Consider the following 11,358-nt stretch of genomic DNA (forward strand, 5'->3'; position numbering starts at 1 on the left):
GACTGCATTGGTGCGGTGTCATTTTAATGCAACTTGCAGCAAATATGTGTTTCCAATGCATCTCAACAGAGTGCAGCTCAGCTTCCAGAGCAGAACATTTAGAGGATTGTCCAGGATTCACGGTGACTTAGTCGGATGGATCCAGAACCGGCTTATTCATCGAAGACAGGGAGTTGTGGTGGACAGGGATATATTCTGGCTGGACATCTGAGACATGCTGAGTTCTGAGATGATCTGTGCTCGATTGTCAGTTAGTGGGTGTGCACCGCAGTGGTAATGGGTATAAGAGGGGCTTAATTAGTTGACAAGTACAGGTATCAGGGGTTACGGAGAGAAAACAGGAGAATGGGGTTGTGAGGGAAAGATAGATCAGCCATGATTGCATGGTGGAGTAGACTTGATGGGGCCAATGGCCTAATTATGCTGCCATATGAATTTATGTAATGGGGGGTTGTTTGGAAAAAGAATAAAGGTCAAAGGAATGGGATGGCAAACAGAACTTGCATAATCTGCATGGGCTGAATGGCTTGCTGGAATATTAGTGCATATGAAGGTGTATTTGTAACGTGTGGACGTTACCAGTGCACCGCCTGGTGGCGCCGCACCTGGGCGCAGTAGGTATATAGAAAAGACAGGAAAATTAGCAAAACAGACGCCAAGGCAATGGCAGCCAAGATGTACCAAACGAAGCCCGCCCTGCTTTCCGTCCGCCGCGGCCATTCTTCCGTTCTGCTCCAGCACCCTCAGGTGGAAGGCACCGGCCAGTTCCTCCGATTCGTCGCATCAGTACATCATCTCATCTGCTTTCTGGACGCCTCTTATAGTGTGACATCGTCCAAAGTTTGAGTGCTCCCTCGTTGTCGGGAGAGATATGCCCGCGAAACTTCGTTGGAATTTTTCCGCCAAGTCACCGGAGTGTAGACTGAGGCGCCGGGACACTTAAAGCTACCGTTCCGTTGACGTTGACCAAGTAAATATCGATCAGGAGGAACGCCGGACAGTTGCAAAAACACGAATTTCCAACAGAGAATTTTGAGCTCCTCACGTGGGCAGCGTTTGGGGATTCGATCACGTGGGGAACGATGCACGGTTCCAATCCCATCTCGGGAGGCCGTCCTGGAAGTTAGTGCCGCTTCGCCAAAGACCAGGTGCCACGTGTTTCTGGTCGCCCAAGACTGGACGGGCGTAACAGAATCACAAACGTCTTTCTCTCCGCACCGGTCGCAGTCCTCCCAAGCGTTCCAGACCGTGTACAGTTCCAAGTGCTGGTCTCCGTCTTCTAAGAAGCGAATGGGAAGCGAGGAGACGCCGATGGATTTGTCCGAGATATGGATCTTGTCCGCATCTTGCATGTCGTCTCGTGGTAAGGGAGAGTCCCGTTTCCCGACCTGCAGAGATAGACGCCTCAGTCCCGAACGGCGGCGGACCTGATGACTAGATGAGGGCAGGATAACATGCAACCGGCCCGGAGATAGAACAGCGCGTTCTCCTTCAGAGATTCCTCTCCGGTTCCAACGAGGTTCACCGCCTTGATGTCAGTCTCCGTGGTGTTACAGAAGACTCAAGCCACGCCACGGGGACGGGTCGGTCCGTTGTGATAGATAAAGGAGGCTGGCTTTTTGGTGAGAAAGGGGATCTGACACGGCCAGTTAGGGTAACAAGCTACTAAGGTGCCACCCCACGCCAGCCGGCGCCGGTCAATTGGGAGAGTAGAGGACTTCCCCAACGCGCTCCAACCCAATCCGACTTCCATCTCGCGGCGCCTGAGCGAGAGTGGGGTTCCCCGCCTCCACACTTCACCTCCTGGAAAGTACAAAGAAGTGGACAATGTCTCAATATTGGGGCAGAGTTCGCAATTCTACCCGGTCCCGCCCAGAGCTTTGCCCCATCTTGTTCTAAAACAATAGACTGTAAATGGGAGGGGATCCTTCCAAAATCCCGGTAGTGCTCACCCGAAATGAGTTTGGTTTCTGTTTAGTTTTATGGTCACGTGTACCGAGGTACACTGAAAAGCTTTTGTTGCGTGCTCTCCAGTCAGCAGAAATACAATATCGACAATCAGGCCGACCACACGATAAAGAGAATAACGCGAATAACGATTAGTGCAAGATAAAGCCAGTAAAGTCCGATCAAAGATGGTCCGAGGGTATCTATTAATAAGGCCAGGGATCTGTTTCGATCCCGACAATATGTTCAGTTCAATTTAGTGTATTGTCACTTGTTCCGAGGTACAGTGAAAAGCTTTTGTTCCTTGCGAACCAGTAAGCGGAAAGACAATAGGCAATAGGCAATAGGTGCAGGCCATTCGGCCCTTCGAGCCATCACCGCCATTCAATGTGACGATGGCTGATCATTCACAATCAGTATCCCGTTCCTGCCTTCTCCCCATACCACCTGACAACACATGTTTAAAATCGAGCCATCTAAAGTGTCAGATACACGATGAAGGGGAAAACGTGAATAACGTTTATTGCAAGATAAAGCGAATAAAGTCCCATCAAAGATAATCGGAGGTTCTCCAATGAGGTAGATGGGAGTTCAGGACTATTTGCCAGTTGTTGGTAAGATGGTTCAGTTGCCTGATAACAGTGGGGGTGGAAACTGACCCTGAATCTGGAGGTGTACGTTTTCACACTTCTGTACCATTTGCACTCTGGGAGAGGGCAGAAAAATGGAGTGACCGGGGGTGCGACTCGTCCTTGATGATGCTGGTGGCCTTGCCGCGGCAGCGTTTGGTGTAAATGGAGTCAATTGAATTATCTGGGATTAAATGGAATAAACCGGGATGATCCCGTTTACAAAACATCCGGGGAGGCTGGGTCGAATCAAATGGGTTGAGAGGGTTATATTTAGAGTAGTGCACACCCCATATTCGACATGTTTATATACAGTGCGGTACAGTGACTCAGCCGTGGTGTTATTGCCTTACAATGCCAGAGACCTGGGTTTCTAGGTTAATTGGCTTGGAATAATTGTAAATTATACCCAGTGTGTGCAGCATAGTGCGAGTTTGCAGGGACCGCTGGAACACATGGGCAAGTACATTGAGTTAAGTCCATTGGTGCAGAGAATAGACTAATGACTCCAGAAAGCCGGCTTCCATCCTGACCCGCAGTGCAGAGCGTGTGTGTCTGTGGCTGTGTGTAAGTGGCTGTGCCCGTGTGCGCGTGTGCGCACGTATACGTGGAGTTTGAACATTCCCCCTCTGACAGGTTGCAGAGAAGAATAGTCCAACGGGATACATGGGATTCACGGTGACTTCGTTGTATGAATTCAGAACCAGCGCATTCATAGGAGACAGAGCGTTGTGGCATAAGGGAGATATTCTGGTTTTGTTTCTGTGACCAGTGGAATTTTGCAAGAATCTACGCAGCTGCGACTCCTGTTGTTTGTGATATCATGAGAGGTAGAGTCATAGAGGGGAGATACATTTCCTCCCGGTGGATGCAACAAGGACTACAAACCATCATGGCTGCCAGCAAAAGACTACAAACCCATAGTCAGCAGGGTTGCCTGCCCTGCTGACACTGATTGCTGCTGACACTGATTGCTGCTGACACTAATTGCTGCTGACACCGATTGCTGCTGGCACTGATTGCTGCTGATACTGATTGCTGCTGACACTAATTGCTGCTGACACTGATTGCTGCCCAGCTGAACCAGGTGAGCTGATTGCCTCAGTGAGAGAGCTAAAAGGGAAGGGAAGCAGTGTATTTAAAGAGAGAGACAACGACTGGAGCAGACAGGGAGAGAAGCAGTGTTTGAGTTATATCTTGTAAGAAGGCAGCAAGCTACAGTTTTGAGTTAACTACCTGTTTTGGTTTTGTGTACCTGTCTACAAACAATTAAGTTTACCTGTTTTTGGAAAAGACTAAATATATGAAATTTAAGTTTGAAAACAAGAAAATTTCTGTCTTCATTTCCGGCACCCACACCTCCCAACCTTCAAGAGAAAAGCTCCCGACCTCTCAAGACATCACAATATATATATAATATAAGAAAATAACTGCAGATGCTGGTACAAATCGATTTATTCACAAAATGCTGGAGTAACTCAGCAGGTCAGACAGCATCTCGGGAGAGAAGGAATGGGTGACGTTTCGGGTCGAGACCCTTCTTCAGACTGATGTCAGGGGGGCGTGACAAAGGAAGGATATAGGTGGAGACAGGAAGATAGAGGGAGATCTGGGAAGAGGAAGGGAGGGGAAGGGAGGGGAAGGGAGGGACAGAGGGACTATCTAAAGTTGGAGAAGTCGACGTTCAAACCACTGGGCTGCAAACTGCCCAGGCGAAATATGAGGTGCTGTTCCTCCAATTTCGGGTGGGCCTCACTATGGCACAGGAGGAGGCCCATGACAGAAAGGACAGACTGGGAATGGGAGGGGGAGTTGAAGTGCTCGGCCACCGGGAGATCAGTTTTGTTAATGCCGACCGAGCGCAGGTGTTCAGCGAAGCGATCGCCGAGCCTGCGCTTGGTTTCGCCGATGAAAATAAGTTGACATCTAGAGCAGCGGATGCAATAGATGAGGTTGGAGGAGGTGCAGGTGAACCTTTGTCTCACCTGGAAAGACTGTTTGGGTCCTTGGATGGAGTTGAGGGGGGAGGTAAAGGGACAGGTGTTGCATCTCGTGCGGTTGCAGGGGAAAGTGCCCGGGGTTGGGGTGGTTTGGGTAGGAAGGGACGAGTGGACCAGGGAGTTACGGAGGGAACGGCCTCTGCGGAACGCAGAGAGGGGATGGGATGGGAAGATATGGCCAGTGGTGGGGTCCCGTTGTAGGTGACGGAAATGTTGGTGAATGATATGTTGGATCCGCTGGCTGGTGGGGTGGAAGGTGAGAACGAGGGGGATTCTGTCCTTGTTGCGAGTGGGGGGAGGGGGAGCAAGAGCGGAGCTGCGGGATGTAGAAGAGACCCTAGTGAGAGCCTCGTCTATAATGGAGGAGGGGAAGCCCCGTTTCCTGAAGAACGAGGACATCTCGGAAGCCCTAGTGTGAAACACGTCATCCCGGGCGCAGATGCGGCGTCGACGGAAGAATTCGGAGTAGGGGACAGACTTTTTGCAGGGGACCGGGTGGGAAGAAGTGTAGTCCAGATCGCTGTGCGAGTCAGTGGGTTTACAGTAAATGTCCATCACTAGTCTGTCTCCTGTGATGGAGATGGTGAGGTCCAGAAACGGGAGGGAGATGTCGGAGATAGTCCAGGTATATTTCATATCATATCATATCATATATATACAGCCGGAAGCAGGCCTTTTCGGCCCTCCAAGTCCGTGCCGCCCAGTGATCCCCGTACATTAACACTATCCTACACCCACTAGGGACAATTTTTACATTTACCCAGCCAATTAACCTACATACCTGTACGTCTTTGGAGTGTGGGAGGAAACCGAAGATCTCGGAGAAAACCCACGCAGGTCACGGGGAGAACGTACAAACTCCTTACAGTGCAGCACCCGTAGTCAGGATCGAACCTGAGTCTCCGGCGCTGCATTCGCTGTAAAGCAGCAACTCTACCGCTGTGCTACCGTGCCGCCCGTAAGGGCAGGATGGAAATTGAAGGTGAAGTGTATGAAGTCAGTGAGTTCTGCATGGGTGCAAGAGGTAGCACCAATGCAGTCATCGATGTAGCGGAGATAGAGTTCGGGGATAGGGCCAGTGTACGTCTGGAACAGGGATTGGTCGACGTACCCGACAAAGAGGCAGGCGTAGTTAGGGCCCATGCGAGTGCCCATAGCTACGACTCTGATTTGGAGGAAGTGGGAGGAGTCAAAGGAGAAAAAATATATATATTGGACGTAAATGTGGACAGGTAGGAAGTCAGTGTTGTTGGTATGGGAAATTGTGCCTTACAAAATGTAATTGTTATTTCAAGAAGTAACCCAAAAGATTGGTAATGCAAAACCATAGATGTTGTCTATATGGACCTCAGCAAGACTTTGCATTAGGTTTGGCATGGTAAACTACTCTGGCAGCTCGGGTCACATGGGAACCAGGGAGAATTAGCAATCTGGATACAGAATTAACCTCATGGAAGGAAGTGGCGTCATGGAAGGAAGATGTTGGACGGGTGTTTTTCCAGATTGAAGGGTAATGACTAGTGGTGTGCGTCAGAGATCGGTGCTGGGCTCATTGTTTTTTTTGTGGTTTGTATTTTGTGGTTAACTATATGGATTAAAATGCATTAGATTTGATTAATAAGTTTACATTTGACACTGAAGTATGTGATATTTTAGTGTGGAGATTAGTAACAAAAAAATACAGCAGGCTCTTGATCAGCTGGACAAGTGGCCCGAGGAATGGTTCATAGAGTTTAATGTAGACAAGTGCGATACATTGCATTTTGCGAAAGTCAAACCATGGCAGGGCCTTCACAGTGAATGGTAAAGAATGCCTTTGGTACATTGACATTTACCAGTCAGTGTATTGAGTACCGAAGATGGGACACTGTTACAGTTGATGAGACCAATTTTGGAGTACACTTTTCAATCTTAATCACCCTGCCCTAGGAAGGATGTCATTAATCTGGAAAGATACAGAGAATATGTCTCGGGATGCAGCCAGGGCTAGATATGTTGGGTTGGCGAGGACTTTATTCCTTGAAGCGGAGAAGGGAGGATCTCACAGAGCTGTATACACTTATGATAAGGTGAAAGCCCAGTCCTTTAAGCCAGAGTAGGGTAATAAAAAAAACAGAGGCCATAGGTCAAAGTGAGAGAAGCAAGATTTGCTCGGAATCTGACGGGCAAGTTTTTCATTCAGAGAGCAAGCTACTAAAAGAGGAAGTTGTGTCTGGTACTATAACAACATTTAAAAGACACTTGGTCGGGTACAAGGATCGGAAAGGTTTGGAGGGACATGGGCCAAACATGGGCAAAAAGAATGAAGGTAGATGGGGCATCTTAACTGTCATGGCTGAGTTGAGCCCAAGCGCATGATTCCGTGCTGCATGACTCGGAATCTAAACCAGTTTGCCTTCAATGCGACTCACCAGAGTGCTCGACCTGTCGCCACCGGTCCAGAACAGCTGTCTCATAGCTTGCTCTCTTCCTCCAATGCAGCTAACCGTAGTTCATCCAATGCATCTGAATCGGTCTGTGTGTCAATGCATTTCAGCTCAATTTACATTTGATGTAGTCTCGCAGAATTAACAGTGTACTAAGTCCACCTCGGGAATTTTAAAGAGAGGTTCTACCAATCCCATTCCAAATTTGGAATCTTAAATGCTCCCCGCTGCATCTCTGTTGCAATGTTTGAAATATACATGAGTTCTACCACAGCTCGGTCCCTCATGTGGAGTGCAGGTCTTCCAATGCACCTGACTGTGTGCGCAGCGAATTCAGTGTTGCCATTGCAGGTGTTTTTCACTGCAACCAGGCATAACTTAGCCGTGGGTACGATAGCACCTCTCGAGGAAAGGAATAGCAAAGGAAATCTGACGAAGAATCTTGACCCGAAGCGTTACCTATTAAGGTAGAGTCGCGATGCCAGGACACGGGCGTCTTCACTACACCAAGCGCTTGGGTAGGTCAAACGGGCATCGTCGTGTACATTGAGCAGAACCAACTCCAGTAACAGCGAGCGAGGCACCAGCCAGTCCAAAGCAGTCTGCACCACCAATCACCAATCCTCGGTCGTCTCCACGGTGCCCGTCCTCTCCACCGCCCCTTGCTTCCCGCACGCCCGCCGGCAGATCTCACATTAAGCTCAGCGCCGCGTCGGAGCAAGGCCTGTCCCAAATGCAGTTTCATCAGGCTACAGCGCAAGGTTTCTCCTTCCACCTCCTGATCATCCACTTCATCCTCTCCGCGCGACATGGCGTAATAGAAGCCCACCCTTCTCACTTCTCCCACCGCTCCGCACCCGTCGCAGTCCTGCCAGTTTTCCCAGCGGCTGTGCAGCTAGATGATGCGCCCTGAGCCCAGCATAGAGCCCGGGGAAAACCGCAGGCTTTTGTTCACCAGCATTGTCTAGCCCAACTGCCGGTAGGAGACGTGAATCAGCGATGAGTCTTTCATACCCACTCGGTAAGCGGACAGGGTGGATAAACCGATTTGCAGATGCACAGGCCCGAATCAGACGTCCGGGCCTGGGATGAAGTCCAAGGAGCCACCCTGTAGGGTGGGGTGGGGTGGCTGCCCAGCTTACCCAGCGAACCACGGTTGGCTCTCAAGCCTCGGGATACAGCGAAGTGTTCGGCTTGATGTTGGCGAGACCAAGATACTGCCAATAAACTGTGCTTTCCTATGCTTCGGACATCGCTGGGTAGCGCAGGCTGAACGGGTTGTGAGACAGGAAAGCCAGGGAGCAGATGGCCGAGCCTGAGTAATTGGCCTCGCCCCCGTCCTGCCTCCGGAAACGGGGCAACCACCGGAAGGGCCATCAGGCCCAGTGTCAAAAGCAGGGACGAGTGTCTCCACAGCTTGCTTCTGTAATGTCGTCACAGCAACTGCAGGCAGGAGCGGGGTGCATGTCAACTCAGCAATGGGGCACCGTGAACTCATCAATGGGGCCCCGTGACCTCAACATTGGTGGGAGGGGCCGTGTGGAGGGAGCGTTGTGCGACAGGTGGGAGCGTAGGAGGGGCAATGAGCAGGGAATGCTGCTCTGTGGGAGGGGCAGTAAGCAGGGAATGCTGCTCTGTGGGAGGGCAGTGAGCAAGATTGGCTGCTCTGTGGGAGGGGTAGTGAGCAGGGAATGCTGTTCCGTGGGAGGGGCAGTGAGCAGGGAATGCTGCTCTGTGGGAGGGGCAGTGAGCAGGGAATGCTGCTCTGTGGGAGCCGCAGTGAGCAGGGAATGCTGCTCTGTCGGAGGGGCAGTGAGCAGGGAATGCTGCGCTGTGGGAGGGGCAGTGAGCAGGGAATTCTGCTCTGTGGGAAGTGCAGTGAGCAGGGAATGCTGCTCTGTGGGAGGGGCAGTGAGCAGGGAATGCTGCTCTGTGGGAGGGCAGTGATCAACAAATGCTGCTCTGTGGGAGGGGCAGTGAGCAGGGAATGCTGTTCTGTGGGAGGGGCAGTGAGCAGGGAATGCTGCTCTGTGGGAGGGGCAGTGAGCAGGGAATTCTGCTCTGTCGGAGGGGCAGTGAGCAGGGAATGCTGCGCTGTGGGAGGGGCAGTGAGCAGGGAATGCTGCTCTGTGGGAGGGGCAGTGAGCAGGGAATGCTGCTCTGTGGGAGGGGCAGTGAGCAGGGAATGCTGTTCTGTGGGAGGGGCAGTGAGCAGGGAATGCTGTTCTGTGGGAGGGGCAGTGAGGAGGGAACACTGTTCTGTGGGAGGGGCAGTGAGCACGGAATGCTGCTCTGTGGGAGGGGCAGTGAGGCGGGAATGCTGATCTGCGGGAGGGGCACTGAGGCGGCAATGCTGCTTTGTGGGAGGGGCAGTGAAGAGGGAACACTGTTCTGTGGGAGGGGCAGTGAAGAGGGAACACTGTTCTGTGGGAGGGGCAGTGAGGAGGGATCACTGCACAGGGTGGGAGGGGCGAAGATGAGGAAGAACCATGTTGGTGGAGGAGCGCAGAGCACAAAAGTTTTCCTTGCTTCCCTCTAATTTCACTCAAATATGATCTACATTCCTTTAGGTTTTCCGCGCGGTTGAGTCTTCAGTGTCTGGCAGAGATGTTGGGTTCTCTCACCCTCTCTACACCTTGTTGCCCATAAAGCACCTCCTGTTTCTTCTCGGAAAAATGTTTACCCTGAACCTCCTCTTTAACAGTCTCCCACTGTCCATGTCAGTTCTTTAAATACCTCAGCTCAATTCAGCATTTCCCTGCAAGTTCTGTCCTTACCCAGAATGATGGCAACTCTTAGATTCCCTCCATCCCCCCAGATGATCCTCCCTTCCCCGCAGCTCCTTTCACATCCCTCCGAGCATCACAGACCATCCTCGCACATAAATGTTCATCTCCTCCCCTTAAGCTCTTCTCACTCAAGGCTTGCCCTCCTCTCGCCCCTCATAGCCTCCTCCCTTCCACTCAGATACCTTCCCACTATTCAGCCCCTCCACCTCCCAATTCAAACGCTCCTCGTTTCCCCAAAGAATATGCAACTCTGACGCTCCTCCCATCAATCCCTCACAACTTAGATCCCCCTCCCCTCAGTTCCTCACAATTCCAACATTTCGCACAACTCAGTCCACCATCACAGCTCAGTCAACCCTCACAGCTCTGTCCATCCTCACAGCTCAGTCCATCCTCACAACTCAGACCCTCCTCCCTCCTCGGTCCCTCACAGCTCAGACCCTCCTCCCCTCGGTCCCTCGCACCTCAGACCCTCCTCCCCTCGGTCCCACAGCTCAGTCGCTGCCTCCCTCCCTCGTCGCTCCTCCACCCTCCGCCCGGCGACCGGACGCCGCTAACCGCCCGCGCACGCGCTCTCTCTCCCGCCCTCGCGTGGTGACGGTTGGAAGCCGCGGTGCGCAGGCGTACTGTCTCCAGCTTGCCGCGGGGCCGCGGTGCGCAGGCGCACTGTCTCCAGCCGGCCGCGATGCGCAGGCGCTGTGTTTCCAACCGGAGCGGGGCCCCTCTGCGCGTGCGCTACTTTTCCAACCGTCACCGCGCGAGGGCGATGCTCCCGCCTCCTGAGGCATGTCGGGGGAGAGGCCAATTGCTGGAGCTCCGCTCCCTGCTCCCTGCCTGTCCTGTCGCACAACCCGCTTACCCTGCGCTGCCCGGCGGCGTCCGAAGCAGAGGAAGGCACACTGGCCCTCTCCAGCTGAGGTCAATAGACAATAGACAATAGGTGCAGGAGTAGGCCATTCAGCCCTTCGAGCCAGCACCGCCATTCAATGCGATCATGGCTGATCAATCTCAATCAGTACCCCGTTCCTGCCTTCTCCCCATACCCCCTCACTCCGCTATCCTTAAGAGCTCTATCCAGCTCTCTCTTGAAAGCATCCTTGGCAGGACAACGATCAGTGCGGCGGGGTGAGAGACCGCAAAAGGGCTGGCATTTTGCGTGGAGAGGACGAAGAGGAGGAGGTGGAAGGGAGAGAAGTCTTGCCCTGCGGCCTCATGGAACCGCACTTGCATTCATTGCCCCAGCGTGGCGCTGAGGTTCGCTCCGAGATATACTGGCGGGCGTGCGGACGGGGCGGTGGGGAGGACAGGCGCCGACGCCGGAGATTAGTGGCGGTGGGGTCGAGATACCGCGTTGGACTGGCTGGTGCCCGCTGCACAACCCGCCGCCCGATCTCCGGCGCATCACCCGGCAACTGCCAACTGCCTCTTAGTTTAGGCTGGCACTTTCGTTCTGGTGTTCATCGTCATCGCCTGACCGCGTGAATGTGTGGCTATTAGTGTTGGGTCCTCTAATCTAAAGACCCCTCTTTTCCCTGTTTCACCCCCCCCCCCCCAACCCCCAATACCC

At 52.6% G+C, this 11,358-nt stretch overlaps 2 pseudogenes; both read right to left on the bottom strand.

Annotated features, from left to right (window-relative positions):
* Positions 1 to 575: 575 nt before the first annotated feature.
* LOC144611274 (protein FAM187B-like) lies at positions 576 to 1,753 on the bottom strand (annotated as a pseudogene).
* Positions 1,754 to 7,457: 5,704 nt separating this feature from the next.
* Positions 7,458 to 10,579, bottom strand: LOC144611085 (uncharacterized; annotated as a pseudogene).
* Between the last annotated feature and the right edge of the window lie 779 nt (positions 10,580 to 11,358).

The sequence above is a fragment of the Rhinoraja longicauda genome, chromosome 39, assembly GCF_053455715.1.
Source record: "Rhinoraja longicauda isolate Sanriku21f chromosome 39, sRhiLon1.1, whole genome shotgun sequence".
In the NCBI taxonomy this organism is placed as follows: Eukaryota; Metazoa; Chordata; class Chondrichthyes; order Rajiformes; family Arhynchobatidae; genus Rhinoraja; species Rhinoraja longicauda.